The sequence below is a fragment of the Onychomys torridus genome, chromosome X, assembly GCF_903995425.1.
Source record: "Onychomys torridus chromosome X, mOncTor1.1, whole genome shotgun sequence".
NCBI classification, from domain to species: Eukaryota; Metazoa; Chordata; class Mammalia; order Rodentia; family Cricetidae; genus Onychomys; species Onychomys torridus.
Genome location: NC_050466.1, coordinates 62616213 through 62632158, shown reverse-complemented (window position 1 = coordinate 62632158; position 15946 = coordinate 62616213).

Here is a 15946-nt window from a genome sequence, read left to right as displayed (position 1 = left end):
GGAGACTTCTGAGTCATCCAGTTTTGGTGTGTCTCCTATAGGATCCTAGATGTGTGCTTATCTTTTGTGGAACAAAATCATGGCTTTCTTTAGTCCTCCGCATCTTGATGGCATATGTCACTGAGTGTGCGTTTTGGTTATGTGTAGATGATGGTGGAATGATCCTCACTGATGCATGTCTTAGGCCTTTCTTATTTCCTAGTCGTCTTTGGACACGCAGGTGACGTTGTAAAGACTCGTGCCAGTGGTACCTGCTTACCTACGTATAACTTGATTTCTAATTCTGAAAACCCCTTTATGTATTTTTCTTCCTGTTTTGCTGTCTTCTGTGCATCAGCCTACCAGTTTTGGGTAGGTGAATGGTGTTTGTCAGGGTTTTCGTATGCCTTGCTCTTAAAACCTGTGACTGTGAGTTACCTATGTCTTATGATTGGTTATGTTTGTAAATGGATACACCGTGGAAACAGGAGTTTTCCTCTTGAAAATAGAAACAGGTATCCCCTTTATTATCGTGAAAGAACCTGTCCTGTTTCCAAGAAAGCCAGGGCTTAAGTAGAGAAGGTGGTGCAAAGACATAGGATTGTGCAGAACTCTGGGAAAATGGTCAGGAGAAGGGGGAACAGTTCAGGTGGTTGGATTGTGGATAAGGAGTACCTCTAGAGTGTGGGGCCCTTCATAGCTCTTCGAGTGACTTGAAAACTATGTCTGTTCATTTGTCCTTGAGAGCAGGTCTCTTGAGGTTTCCCAGCTCCGGCCTTAAATTCCTGGGCTTAAGGCTTCTTCCTTCATGAGCCTTCCATATTTCTGGGATTCAGGGTCCTTTGACATCCCCAGAGTTGTGGTTTCCACTCAGTTTGTATGGAATGGATTAATGAGAGCTTCAGTTTTGTATCTACTTCTCGTGTTGTATGCAGTGCCATTTTGTTTTAGACCTGTGTCAAAGTCTACTATAAAGAGGCTGTTTTGAGAGTGTGGTCATTCACAGCAACGATCTTATGCCTTCTCTGGGTACTTAACTCTGCATAGGGATGGATGCACGTATGCGTGGACGTCCATCGATTTTACAGTGCTTCTGAGATGGCCATCCCTCTCGCACTTTGAACCCTGGGCTCTTCCTGCTTTGCCTCTTGAGCTCCAGGATTTCAAGACCAACATACCTTTATGAATATTTCTGTTGTATTTTATTAGAAGTTTAGTCTTCGGACCCTGTTGTTGCCCCTGACTTGTCTGGGGCTTCCCCTGAGGCGCAGATGTGTGGAGAAGGAACTTAATTCCTGGTCTAAAGCCAGCAACACGTTTCACAAGGCCAGGAATGACCTGGAGTGAGGCCCGCACGGGGGGTGGTGTCTTTGGATCCCGAGAACCCTGGTCCTCCCACCCGTACAGGCTGTGCTTCTCATTCCTCTGGCTTCTGTCTGCTCAGTTTGGGTCTCACTGGAGGTGCTCTGTGTTATGTTTGTGCCTCGTGGCTTGATTGACTTCCTGCTGACTTTGTCCCCTTGTATGAGATTTTTGTTTTCTGAAGCTGTCCCCTTTTTTCCTTTTGTGAAAACTGAGTATAGGATGCAGCATTTCCTGATAACCCAGTGATTGCATCGGCAGTCAGCTTTTGTGTAAGCATGCCTGAGCCCCAAATGTCCTATCTTCTCTAACTTCTCATTTCCTGGTCATCTCTTTCTCAGCAACCTGTCACTGGAAAGCCACCTGCTGGTCTAGGACAACTGATTCCTGAACATGGACCCCAGACTTCCAGAGGAGGAGGAGGAGGAGGAGGAGTAGGAGTAAGTATGGCCGTGATATAGACAAAAATAAGAGAAGCCAGGCCAGAGGGACTGCCTGGAGGAAGAGGCAGAGGGCTTGGGAGTAAAATACCATAGGACACGAGGATTCTAAGGAGCACGTTCTCTTCCCTCTCGCGCTGCTTTTGCTGTTGTGGACCAGTTCTTGTGTTGTATTGCTGAAGCCCTTAGGGTCTTTACTTTCATTGGAGAAATCTGCCTGCCTTTGCTTCCCTGAAAACGTTTCAGTAACTTTAAAGACATGGTAACAACGTACAGCTGAGACTACAAAGACAAAATGTTTTGTAACAGGGTCAAATGAGTTTCATAGTGATGGGTTTTGTGCTGTCTGTGTAGAAACAAGATTGCCCAGACCCACAGTACGAATATGATTTGATTGTAAACTGGTACCCTCATAAATCTGGTCAGTCTCGTGGACAACAAACAGGGGTACACAGGATTAAAAATCAAAATTGTAAACAACAGGGAGGAAAGGGACTGAGGAAGTAGTAGCTTAAGGTCTTAAATTTGTCTTGCTTCATGATGCCTGAGAGGACCAGGACATTGAATCGTATACGTATATATTTATACACATACACACAGACACTTTAGCGTGTGTGTGTGTGTGTGTGTGTGTGTGTGTGTGTGTGTGTGTGTGAAATACATGTATCCATCATACGATGTACATATTACCGGATTGAAATCACCGCAAATGGCTCTTACCTGTCTGTCTAGTAGGTCGCTGTTTTTAGACAAGAAACTAAGTTATGTCTCCCCGCTTCAGGGCCCAAGGGAAAGCTGTAGAGAGGCCTATCCCTTAAAATCCTCCAACCTAGTCCAGGGTTTTCAGGACTTTTTTAATGAGAAATCTGCCTGCGTTCACTTCTCTGAAAAATTTTCAATAACTTTAAATACATTTCAATGACGTATACATGAGACTACAAAGACAAATGCTTTTCTTCTGAAAGAGGACCAAATCTTTGTACTGTTGATATGTGTTTGTGTTTCTTTTCAGAAGCTTGGCATTGTGTACAGTAACTGTTGTCTATATGCATTATCCCTAGAATTTATGTAGTAGTTTCTCAGAATATATTTATTAATAGTATGCTTCATCATGTATGATGACCCTACTTTCCAAACAGAGTCTCTCATTGTTACAGAAAGTAGTATGTAAATATTCTTGTGATACAGAATCTTGATCGAAGTTGATAATGTGAGAACTTTAGGTTTTGCCAGTTAATGAGTTTAAGTAACATGTGACTGTTGTAAAATTTGAATGCCCTTGATCATTATGGGGTCATTAAGATGTTCAACACACATACAAGTTTAATACTGCTATTCCATTGACAGTACTAGTCTGTGGATAAAAAAGGTCCTGTTCTAGTGTGAAAATTGTCTACTTGGTAGAGTTGACCGTTTTAGACCTGGAATATAGGGAGAGCTGAGGGGGTGTGGTGTGATGCAAAGTACCTTCCTACACAATCAGATTAGCAGAATCATCTTGTTGTGACAGATGTTGGAATCTCAGTTGGCACTTCACAGTCCTTGGTTTTGTTCTTTGCTATATTTTTACTATTTTCTTGGCTGTCCTGAAAGCCTCAGTCCTCCTATTTCAGCCTCTTAAATACTATGATTTCAGGGATATACCCACTTGGGAACATTTTGTGTTTCTGAGACAGTGTTTCCATGGGTAGCTAAGAATTTGACATCATTCCTAATCTGCCTGATCTTGTGGATACTATTACTGACTTCTCCCTAGTGCTGGGATTAAAGATGTGTGTTTCATGACCCTGCAATATACATCCTCTTCTTAGAAGTTCATTTTTCATGCCTTTTACTCCTCTTTTCTGGAATGCCTGCATGCTTTTTACCCTTCACACTGTATTTAGTTGTTTGGACTTTGCTCATTTTTAAGGAGTTTATTGTGTATTTTAGTTGTATTTTAGATATGGTCTCATAAGTATGGTATTTACTATTAATAGTTCTATTTGGGAGACAAGGTCTTCTTGACCCTTCTGAAATATGCTGTTTTGGTCCCTTCCCTGTAGGACATTGTTTTCTGGGGAGCAATTGTTGGCATTTTGCATTATGTGTGAATTTGGCTTGTTTGTAGATGATGGAAGAATGATTCCCACTAGTGCATATTAAGAGTAGCTCAGGATAACTGCTAGATAAGTTAAGACTTAGGAATACAGTCCACTGAAACAAAATATTATGTTTTTCAATGTACCAGTCTTGCTTCTATTGGAAACCTACAGTTGAAGGTTTATAGCCATGTTATTGTGGTTTGTGATCAAAATATAATGATAGAAATTCCATTGGAATTTCATGGCCTTAAAGCTTCATATGTAATAAACTGGTTGACTATGTGCATTATTCATGTATTTTATTAACATGAATTGTTCAGTTCAGCATATTTAGCATGTGATCCACACATACATGCAGTGTGTGGAGATCTCATCTGAAAGGGCTCATTTGTGCTTGTTTTCCAATAACTATTGTCTGTGCTCTGATACCTACCTCTGTGTCTGTTTCGTTTCTATGACAGTACTACTTGTTTTGAGTTTTTACTTCTATCTACCTTTATTAGGTTTATTCTGAGTTGTTTGACTTCTACCAAGAGTTGGTTCATTAGTTTTAAGTCTTTCTTAATTTTAAGCTTCTATTTCCATGCATGTTATATTATAAAACATTATACTAATGTTACTTGCTAAACTATGTATATTTTTTGTTTTCTTACTCTGAATTTGTCTTTACTTTTTTTCTTACTCATAGCTCCATTTGCTCCTTCTGCTTTTCTGTCTCCCTGTTGTTTGTGTATCAGCCTATCAGTTCTTGATGGGTGAATGATCTCTGTCAGTTTCTTATGTCTTGCTCTTAAAATTTGTGAATGGGACCCTTCATAGCTACCTTTAGAGGTAGCTATGACCTAATTATATTTTAATAAAAACACTTCTGGGGATTTGTGATTCTTTCAGTGATTTGTTCTGACGTACACTGCTGATTTAAGTATATGCACATGAACATAAGAACCACAGTGAAATGTTTCTCAGAGGTGTATTTACAAATAATATAGATGAGATAGGAGTTGACTGTTACACTGTGTGTTCTAAAGTGAGTCTTGGCATTTTCTTAAGAATATGTAAAAGAATCTGTTAATCTGTAGTCTTATCGTCACTTAATATTGTTGCTGTTTAGTTTTGTTGTTTGCTTCTCCTACTTAGATGTTTGTGGTATTTTCTGTGTGTTTGACAATTTAATACTTGTACACCATGGAGTTTGATTATATTCACCCCCCCATACCCCCTTCATCCTCTTCCTCCCACTGAAACCTTTCTTCTTTCTTTTCATTTTTCTTTATTAAGAAAATTTCTACTCATTCTCCATACCAACCACAGATCCCCCCCCTCCTCCCTCCTCCCACCCCCACCCAGCCCTCCCTCCCAAGCCACCCCACATCCCTCAAATCAAGGTCTCCCATGGGGAGTCAGTAGAGTCCGGCACACTGAGCCTAGGCAGCCTCTCTCCACTGCACCAGGGCTAAGCAAGGCATCACACCACAGGCACTGGGCTCCCAAAAGCCTGCCAGTCCACCAGTGATGGATTCCCGATCCCCCTGCCTGGGTGCCCCCAAACAGTTCAAGCCAAACAACCATCTTCCATATCCAGAGGGCCTAGTCCAGTCCCATGGGGGCTCCACAGCCACTAGTCTACAGTTCATGGGCTTCCACTAGTGTGGCCGGTCATCTCTGCATGTCTTCCCATCATTAGGGCTATAATGAAACACTTTTTCCTCAAACACTTAAATAGCTGAGACTACAGCACCTATCTTGTTTTCTGAATCTGAATACATGCATGTAAATTTTATTAATTACTATTTTGTTACTTCCATTTTTTATTCACTCTGCATCTCAGTTATAGGATTTTTATGTTTTCATAAATGAGTAGTCTTTTGTCAGGGAAAGTCTTTTATATGCTGCTGTTAAAATTGTGTGACTGTTTTATTGTGATTTCATGGTTGATTAGGTTTGTCAAAAAATAACATAATTTGGAAAAGAAATGTGGGGATACGAAAAAATATGAAACTTCATTTTCATTGTTTAATGAGTCATGACTTTACTCTAAGGACCAAGACTCAAAACATAGGTGAAACCATGTAGAATAATATGTGGTTATGTCACTCAAGAGCTCTTAAAATGTTCAGTAAAAACTAGGTTAATACATTGGCTTATGGAATATAGTATGAGGAGCCCCCCCCCCCGTACATCTCTGAGAACCCTTCATCACTTACCATGGATGTTTAAAGGTTATTTTTCTTGTTTGTTTCCTCAAGAAGAGGTCTTAATAGGCTGCTGAGGCTGGACTTGAACTCCTGGATTTGGTGTAACCAGGTTTCTCCTGTCTGCCTGGCCCCCCACAGTCCAGACAAATCTCTCTCACCCACGGTCCTGCAGCCTCTGCGACCCAAGTAAACACACAAAGGCTTATATTATTTATGGACTTTATGGCCTATGGTTGGCTTCTTGCTATCCAGCTCTTATAACTTAACCCATTTCTATTTGTCAGTAAGTTGCCATGTGGCCATGGCTTACAAGTGCTTTCACATCTTGCTTCTCCTGGTGGTGCTGGTGTCTCTCTCCAGACTCTGCCTTTCTCTTTCCAGTCTCTCTCCTTCAATTTCCCGCCTGTGTCTAAGCTGCCTTGCCATAAGCCGAAGCATCTTATTTATTAACCAATAGGAACAACATATATTCACAGTGTACAGAAAGACATCCCCCAGCAATTCTGCCTTCATATTTCTGGGATTGCAGTCTTTGTTCACATACACCCCTCACACTCTTTGTTAGATAGTTCTTGTGTATAAGCTAACCTGAAGAACAGTGATTTAGACCAATGCTTCTCAGACATTCATCCACCCCCAACCCTGGACAGCTTTTTAAAAATGAAGATTCTCATTCATTAGGTTTAGTTTAAAGTGTGAGATTCTATCTTTGTAAGAAGCTTCTCCTTGATAGTGAATCTTGATGGTCTATCCTTTGAATAATTTTGTTCAGTACAATGGTTTTCAGTATCCAGTTTAATAGTTACTAGTTTGTTCTGGCTGTATAGCATTTGAAATGAGACTAGTATGATAAACTGAATACTTTTTTAATGATTATATTTATTTCACATGTCCTCATGGAAACCAATAGGGCAATGAATCAATCAAGCTTTTGATGTTACCAAATTATTTTGATACTTTTATAGAATAACAATAACATTACTTTGATTTTAAGTTTTACTATTTTACTAAATTAGTAATTTTCATGAGTAATTAATGCTTGAGAGTAGAAGTTGTTTGTATTGGAACTTTTAGCATATACATAATGAGATATGATCAGATCAGTCTATGCATGGAATTCATTATGATACTTATTATAGGTAATAGTTTTATATAATGCTTTTAATAATGTGCATGAAACAGGTTTTTATGATAGGCATTTTTCTTGAAGCATCATGGTTTTACTGGTTTTGGATACTGGAACATTTTAGTTTTTGATTTCAAGTTAAAGATGTTCAACTTACAATATGCTAAGAAAGACGATACTTTAATTTTTCTTATACACTGCTTTATAATACAGATCTCTTTAAAATTAAATGTTTTATGCTTGGCTATTTAAATGTAATGTTTAGTCTAGATTTCTGCTCTCAGATTTTTGCTTTTTAATTTTAATGGTGCTTACTTAATGAAAAGTTTTAATCAGTAAGTTCTCATCACTGAAATACATGGTTTTCCTAATTCTTGGGAATCTCGAAACATCTTATATTGAAGTTCAATAGTCCCACCACTTACTGGGATTGTATTTATTTTGTTCATCAGTCCTGACTTACTGCAATGTTCTGGCTTCACTTAGACTTTCAAGAGAAGCACTTTTTCCCCTTTAGCTTCAGGGTTTTTTTTTTTTCTTTCTATTTATTTTTCTTCATGTTTAAGAATTTTTCTCCCGTTTTCTGTTTTATTTTGGATATTCTCATTCTCAAAGCATATTTTAAGACAGGCATAACTTAATTATCCATTTTTCTGTTTGTTGCTGTGGTACAGTTTTGTGGTGCCTATATACAGAAACAAGTTAATACAGCTTCTTTGCTCGTCCTTAGTTTCTGTCTCTTTCCTTCTAGTAACCTTTCCAATTTTACTATGCTTGAAAAATACCTGCTTTAAGTCATTTTCAAACAATATGGAAAGATGCATATATTGCGCTCTTACTTGACATAAACCACAAAGCATTTCTTCAGGTATTGCTGTCCCCTGAGACAAAAGAGTGCTGAACCTGTGATTCAGCCCAGGCATAACCCTGATTCTCCTTTATCCCTTGCAGTGGCATTGGCATTATAGGCCTAATGAGGATCAGGCACAGAGACCAGGTGGTTGCAGTAGAAGTATTTCTGGATTTCCTTGCTGAAATTTTAATTATATTTTAATTAAATTTTCTGTGTTTAGTTCCAGGGTCTCCCACATGGTAGGCAAATGCTCTACCACTTAACTAACTTTCAACCCTGATTAATTTATATTTAAATTTAAATACCCACATATTGCTAGTGTTATTATAGTAGAAGTCATATTTATTACTTGTTTCAAGATACAGTGTTAGAAAAGACATACTGTAGAATCATTTCAAGTTCATAAGTGATGTAGCTTCTCAGTTCTTCAAATTGAAAATCAGCATGCCAATGTTGTAAAGACTGTGTGTGTTCTTCCTGGAAGTTTCAGTAGTCACATTTTCTTTATAGCATGATTTAGAGAAAAGAAAATTTTATATTTATTTCATGTGTGTGTTGGGGGGGCAGTATGCTACTGTGCTCCTGTGAATATCAGAGGTCCTCAGGCATGTGCTTAGGTGCCTCTACTGGCTGAGTCATTTTGTCAACCCTGGTTCCTAGAAAATATTTTATCTCAATTTTTGCAGTTTATCTTCTAAAATTTGTTTCTCACTTAGAAAATTTCCAAAGTCACCACCGTTTAAGAAAATAAAATAGGATAATTCCTTTATTTTAATGTTTATTATTGAAAAAAATGCATCCTAAAATAATCCTGAATATTCAGTTCAGAAATAGTAAAACATATCTGAGACAGTTGGTCACTTTGTTTACCATGGATTTAAACTACTTAAGGCTGTTCACACCAAAAAAACCTTTGCAGTCGTTTCCTTAGCGAGACCTCCAGAAAGCTGGCTCATCTTGCGCTACGAAAACATTTTATGAAACCTTAGTCCTTGCCCATTATTTGTGGAAACTGTGCTAGCAAATGGTAGATGACAAGAACCTGATTGTTCCTGACACTAAACCTTTAATATGCTGTACATTGGAAGTTTGCAGATTTTGGCTTGGTATATTTTTCTTTCACTTCGGTACTGCATAATAAAAATGGTTTTCACACTGTGGGTTTATACAAAGCATCCCACAAAGCCACAAATTTCCATCTTTTCTCAATCATATGGGTTGAAAGTCCCCACCACTGTAGGGGGAAAGATAGAATAATGGTCTATTCAAGGCTGGTAAGACCCTACTCTCTAGACCATGTAGGTGGCTGAGTGACTCTAGCTGCTCAGAATCAAGGTTCAGAAAGGCAACTTACTGGGGTGGGGATTTGCTATGGAGAATTATTGATTTATTTTTTGAAATTTCTAAAAACAATGGGGAAAAAACTTTGAGGGAAATGTTTTCTCTATGAATTTCATGTTAGCTTATCTAATGTTATTATGTTCTACATTAAAAGCACTATGTTTTACATCAAAGGCTATTTTTATTTATTTAACTTAACAGTCTACTTGTTCAACAACTGAGTCCCTTTTGTATCTATAAGCAATACATTGATTTAATTGTGAACTCACCATTGAAATATCTTAAGCATGTTTAAGACTCAGTGATAATTAATCACTCGTGTTCAATGACTGAGCCTCTGGATTTGATTTCTGATATACCCACTTCTCCCCAATCACTTGTCTGGGCTATGTATTTAGTACAGGTATTGGACCATGATACCTTCAGCAACTACTACTACTACTTTCATAAAGAGTGAAGAAATGCATCATGCTCCATTACAGTGTTGGAGTTGGTTTTAGCTCAATTGCTATAAACAGCATGGGAGATGCCAATATTTGGTGGGACAGTTTAGAGTTTGGTATATTTTGCATCAGTCACAATTCCAGAAATGAGCAGAGCCTACTTTAACTGCCTATTCTTTGTCTTGCTAATCCCATGAGAGACTCTAGATGTTCAAAAAACATACACATTGGATATAAAGGTACTGGTACAATACATGTATAGAATTATTTGGATTTTTTGCTGTATTTTTAATCCAGGTGTTCAAATGTTACTATGACTAAAATATTGCCTGTTCTTTCCATCCTCTTGCTCATTTCTGTTGTGTTTTTGCTGCTGAAGTGATGTTGATTACATAATTTACACTTTTCAACTCCTTATTTAAATGTTGTAAGGTTCCAATAAAGTGATAACATTAAAACAGTAAAGACACCAGTGTGTTCAAAGAACAAAAAGTGAGTTTAAACTAATCTAGTCGAAAAAAAAATGCCATCCTTCATAGGACAAAAAGTGCTATTTGCTGTCTTTTAGGTTCTGAGTTACAAGTTTATACAGTTGACAGCTTCTCCTTACTATATTACTTCTCTTCCTCCCCCTTTCCATTCATTTGAGTCTTATAGTCTCTATACCTTTTCTTCTCCCATCTTAGTTTGACTTTCTGTCCTTCCAACTAATTTCTTTTGATGATTTCCTTTATAATTTGCTTAGTTTTCTCAGCACAAGAGTGAACAAAAATGTCTCATCTATGAAGTGTATAGAAAGTAAAAATAAATAAATAGATAGATAAATAAATAAGATCTGAATATGCTTGTCCACTCAACTATCTGATTGGATTACAAATCTGTTTCAGACAGTGAATTCTTAAGGAAAAGAAAGGTTAATAGTAGAGACTATATAGTACCCTATAAGTACAAAATGAATCCTGCCCTTGACTATGAATAAGCAAAACTCCAAAGATACCTAAGATAGCTATTGTTTAGATTAGCTGGAGATCAGACCATAGCCTCAGAGAATTTATTGTCAAAAAGATTACATTAATTAGAAGATAAATTCCAATAAATTCAGCCAAGACCACATCTTGTGAGATGGAGATATATAGTCAATTTATCTGTAACACTTGCCAAGAATGAGCATGGTCCTTTACCAATAGGGAAGAATTTGAAGGACAGATGTTGGGTGAAAATAAGACTAACACAAGGGGTGGAGAGAGGCTCAACAGCTTAGAGCATTTGCTGCTTTTGCAGTTGACATGAGTTTGGTTCCCAGTACCCATATCATGTAGCTCACAGCATTCTCTAACTCCAGTTCCTGAGATTTGATGGCCCTCTTCTGGCTTCTTTGGTTACAACACACATGTGGTATACATACAGACAGGCAGTAACAACACAACCCCAAATGTACATTTAAAAAAAAAAGTGTGTGTGTGTCTGTGTTCATGAATAAGATATCAAGAAGAAGCAAAACTGATCCATAGTGATATAAATGAGAATAATGTTATTTGAGTTGGAAGGGTGTTCTTTACTTGGAGGAAACATGAAGAGATTTTTCTGGGTCCTAGGAGAAAGGGGAAAGATGATGGCTCAAATGGAGAATAAACAGTGCACAAAGTGTAAAATAAAAACTAGTGTTTTATTTGTTTTACTTTGTGTTTTTATGTTCAAAGGGCCATTTTTCAGCTGGAAAACTGCTTTTCCATTCTACCCAGTATTCTGTGATATGGGTCCATTTCAAATTGATACAAAAAAGGATGAGATAGAGGCCCTACTTCCTTTTAATAGATCTTAAAATGCCTTTCTCTTTTCTCTGGGTATAAACTCCTGGATTATTTGAATTTTCTCACTCATCTTGCTGTCTGTATTTCTAACAAAGCTGCACACAGTAAGCATTTAATAATCAACCTGTTTGAATAAAGGACTGAGTGAATGTATTGAGGGCTAAATGTAGTATAATGTAGTGTTCATGGAATCCATGCCAGTTTTCACAGCCTATAAAACACTTGATTTGGCTAGTTAGCTCAGATGTCAGATATTTTGCTATTACACAGTAATTTGTTTTTAAAATGTGAGGATTGGATAAACAAAATCCATGTGGTTTTCTGATCAGTTTGACTAATGTTTTCTCATCTGTGACTTAAATGTCATTTATTTCTTTACCACAGTTTTGAATTTTTAAAGTAGAGGCATAGAATTGGTTGTAAAGAAATAATTAATTGATAGAACCTGGATTTCAGACAATAACTCAAGGCTCCTGGTACAGCCATGTCTTCCTTTCACCTGTTAGGCTAGCTTCTCTGGCTTCCTAGCAGATTCACTTTGTGTTAGTAGATAAATTACTACTTTGAAAGTTATGAAAAGAGGCTTGTTAAAACTAACAGTATGCTAAAGCCAACTTATATCTTTTTATGTGTGCTTTCAATTTAATAATAATGTTAAATATTCTTCAAACAAGAATCTAAAGGTATTTGTAAACTCAGTTAACCCTTTCAATTAATTTATTAGTTATTTTTTCCCTATCATGCTTTTTATCACTAAGGTGGAAGTAGACGAATGGTGTTTACTAATTATACCTTGGATCTCTAGTTTCTGTCTAACATAGGCTTTTGTGTTATAATAAGAAGTACATGATGTAGGAAAAATAGTTTATATTAATTCATCCTAGAATGTTAACTTTGAGTTTGTAAATAGTATTCAGTATAAGCTATAGCATGTGTATTGATAAAATTCTGCATTAAACTTAACCTAGGAAATACTCTTTTCATTCTGTTTGATTAATATGAAACACTAAAGAAAAATTCAAAAGGAACTAACCAAACACAGTTGAGATATAGGATTTTGCATTGGATTTGGATTAGGACAAGGGTGTGGTAGGGTGATGTGTCAGTGAAGTTATTAGAGGCTTTGGTCTGGGTCAAGAGAACTATCAGAGAAAATTGATAGGAGGATATCTGATGCATACTTGCGAAATCATGAAAATGTGGATTATTCCAGCCTTTGTTCTTACCCTCTCAGTCCAAAGAGTCTTTTCTGTAAATTAATAAGATTCATTCTTTGATGGTTTTATACATGAATGTAATACATGCTGACTAATCTCACCCCAGGAACTCCCTGGTACCTCTATTTATCCTCCTTCTTTACAAATCTTTTTACTCATCTTCATGTCTATTCATTTTGGTTTGTGACCTACTAAGTTTAACCAGAAACATCAATGTGACCGTGGATTTGGGACTAAATCCTGTAGCCTGGTGGGCCTAGTAGTAGGTACATAATTCATGACAATGACTCCCCTTTTCCCAGAATGTATCAATAGTTACTAGTTTAGCAATAAGGGCTAGAGGCCTGTGAGCCCCTTCCATGACTGATTGCTGACAGATCCAGTCTTTTTGTGTAAGATCCAGTGTAGGGAACTGCAGTTGTGGGTTTGATTTCAGTGGTTGTATCACGGCTAGAGGATGATATACTTTAGCCTATTTTCTGGCTTTTACATATTTCCTGTATCCTTTTCAGCATTGTTCCCCAAGCCTTTGATGGAGATTATATAGACATCTTGTTTTAGGGCTGAGCCCTCAGCATCTTGGGCAATCATGAGTCCTTGAATTCACCACTCACTCACTGTTCATGGGGCTAGAGGGACTCTGTATAGCAGCTGTTGTGACTCAGGAGTCTGGAGGTGGCAGGCTCAAAGTGTCTTATTTTTAATTTTCTATGCAATATTTATTCAACACCATAATGAAAGTATTCATTCTCCCAGTTAAGTTATCAGAGTCTTACTACATATAAAATACTTCCATATAACATAAAAGAGTGATACTCTGACCGTTGCTATCATTTAAAAGAATCTCTATTTTGACAGAGAAAAATAGGGTATAAGTACCTCAAATAATTATTGAAAGATTACATGTATAGGATATGATGAAAGCATATGACTGATGACAGAGTTGGAAGGTTAGTTAGGAAATGTTCTAAAATATGTTCAGAAGCTAATTCTGATACTTACTTGCTTTGTGAAATTCATTTTCCTCATCTGTAAGGTGGGGATAAGAATATCTAACCTCATTTAAATAACATTTAAAATATAGGAAATTTAATTTAATTTTTAATTTTTTTTACATCTGTGGTTTGTAGTATGTGCATGCTGGCATGCTTATAGCACTCATGCACAACACAAGGCAGAGGACACCTTGCAAGAGTCAGTTCTCTTCTTTCAACATATGGGTCCTGCAAACAGAGCTCAGGTTGTCAGATTTGGCAGCAGATACCTTTATCCACTGAGTAGTCCACACTGACCCTAGAGGTTTGAGCACAGGAGCTCATTAAATGCAGTTGTCATTACTAATAACATACTTAACATAATAATCATTTCTATAAATCCTTTAGCAAGATGAATTATAGTTAGTGAGCAGATGTTCTAATGTAGATGATGCAAATTACCTTTTCAGAGTAAGGAATTCAATAATTATGCTTTAAAGAAATAGGGGGTGTAGTGAGGTATCAGTGAGGCTGGAAAATTAGCAATAAATATAAATTAATAAAGATATGTGAATTAAAAGAAGTGATAGCAAATCAAATCTTTCAATATACGCTGCAGAGCTGAATTTTCAAATATTCAGGATTAGAAAGACAATGACCACCGATTAGGGATTTATGTTCATCCAGTATTTTCATTTGTAAAGGGTTTGCTTAGAATAAAACTGTTCAATTTGTTTTCTGTTAAAATCTTTCTGGCTTAGAAAACTCATTGAATCTTCCTCTTAGATAATGCAAACATTCTTTATACAACAATGTATGTGACCAGATATTTCTTAAATATTTACCTATCACTGACCTAGTAATTTTTTTCACCTTGAATTTTGTATTAACATTGACTTTTATTTCAGTTTAAAAGGATTTGAGAACAATCAGAGCAGTTTAATTTTTGTTTATGTTTGCTTGTTTTTTGAAATGGAGGTCTTACTATGTAGCCCAAGTTGGCTTTGAATTAGTTACCTGCTTCAGTCTGTCCCTGGTGCTGGGATTACAACTGTGCCAGGCTTTTTTTTTCTTTTAAGAAAAACTATAAAATTACTATAATTCCAAAAACTCAAAACTACATGTACGCACACACACACACACACACACACACACACACACACACACACACACACTTCTCATTCAGTAATGCAAACAGTGAAATAAACAATTTTCCGTAACATACAACATTGACTTTTTTGTTTCTTTTCAATATCTCAGTTCTCTTTTTGTATATGTACTATGTATAATAATTCTTAGATTTAAGTGTCTTAGTAATATTTGAATACTTTCCCATGGCTACTGCTTTATACTATGAAGGGCAAAAACATTTGAACTTGAAAGGTCTCCTATCTGAAATCAAATAAATAAATACCCTCTGAAGGAGAAAATTTCTATATTATTTAAGATCTGATTTTATTTTTTAATAAAGTGTCTGCAAATATGAAAATGGAAAATTCTGTTATTGAATTTTAATGCAAGAAATCATATTTTTATTAAGATTAAAACTTGGAAAGGGGTATATATAGATTTTTAGAAGAATTCTAATAGATAAAAGTTGTAAAAGGTCTAATAAGCAGCCTTGCTCTAAAGAATAAAAAATATTTTAATGTTTATCTGTAATTATCAAATGATTTTCAAATTATGAAGCAAATCATTAGTAGTAAATTTGTATTTATATCTTTCTTGAGGTAGGTACATCCTGCATATCTAGTGAGGTTTGGAATAGCACTCTATGACCCAAGTCATCAGCTAATTTACATGGAGAGAATTTTGTATGATCATCTTTAGGAAGAGAGGTTGCTAGTTACTAGGAAGCAATACAAGAATTTAATACCACACCATTTTGGAGATCTTCAGGTGGCAGGCCTCTTCAGTTCCAAGAGTGGATATACTAGAGTACATTCTATTTTACTGTCTTAGGAATTACTGGCTTCTTAGGGAGATCAGAATTATTTCCCTGTTTCCCCTAGAACTAGCAATGTCTGATACATACTGTGCTAACATCTTTGAGGAACTTCCATTTGTTTTGTATTATAAAAGTTGCTTATGAAAATTTTATTTTATACTTAAGAAAATGGA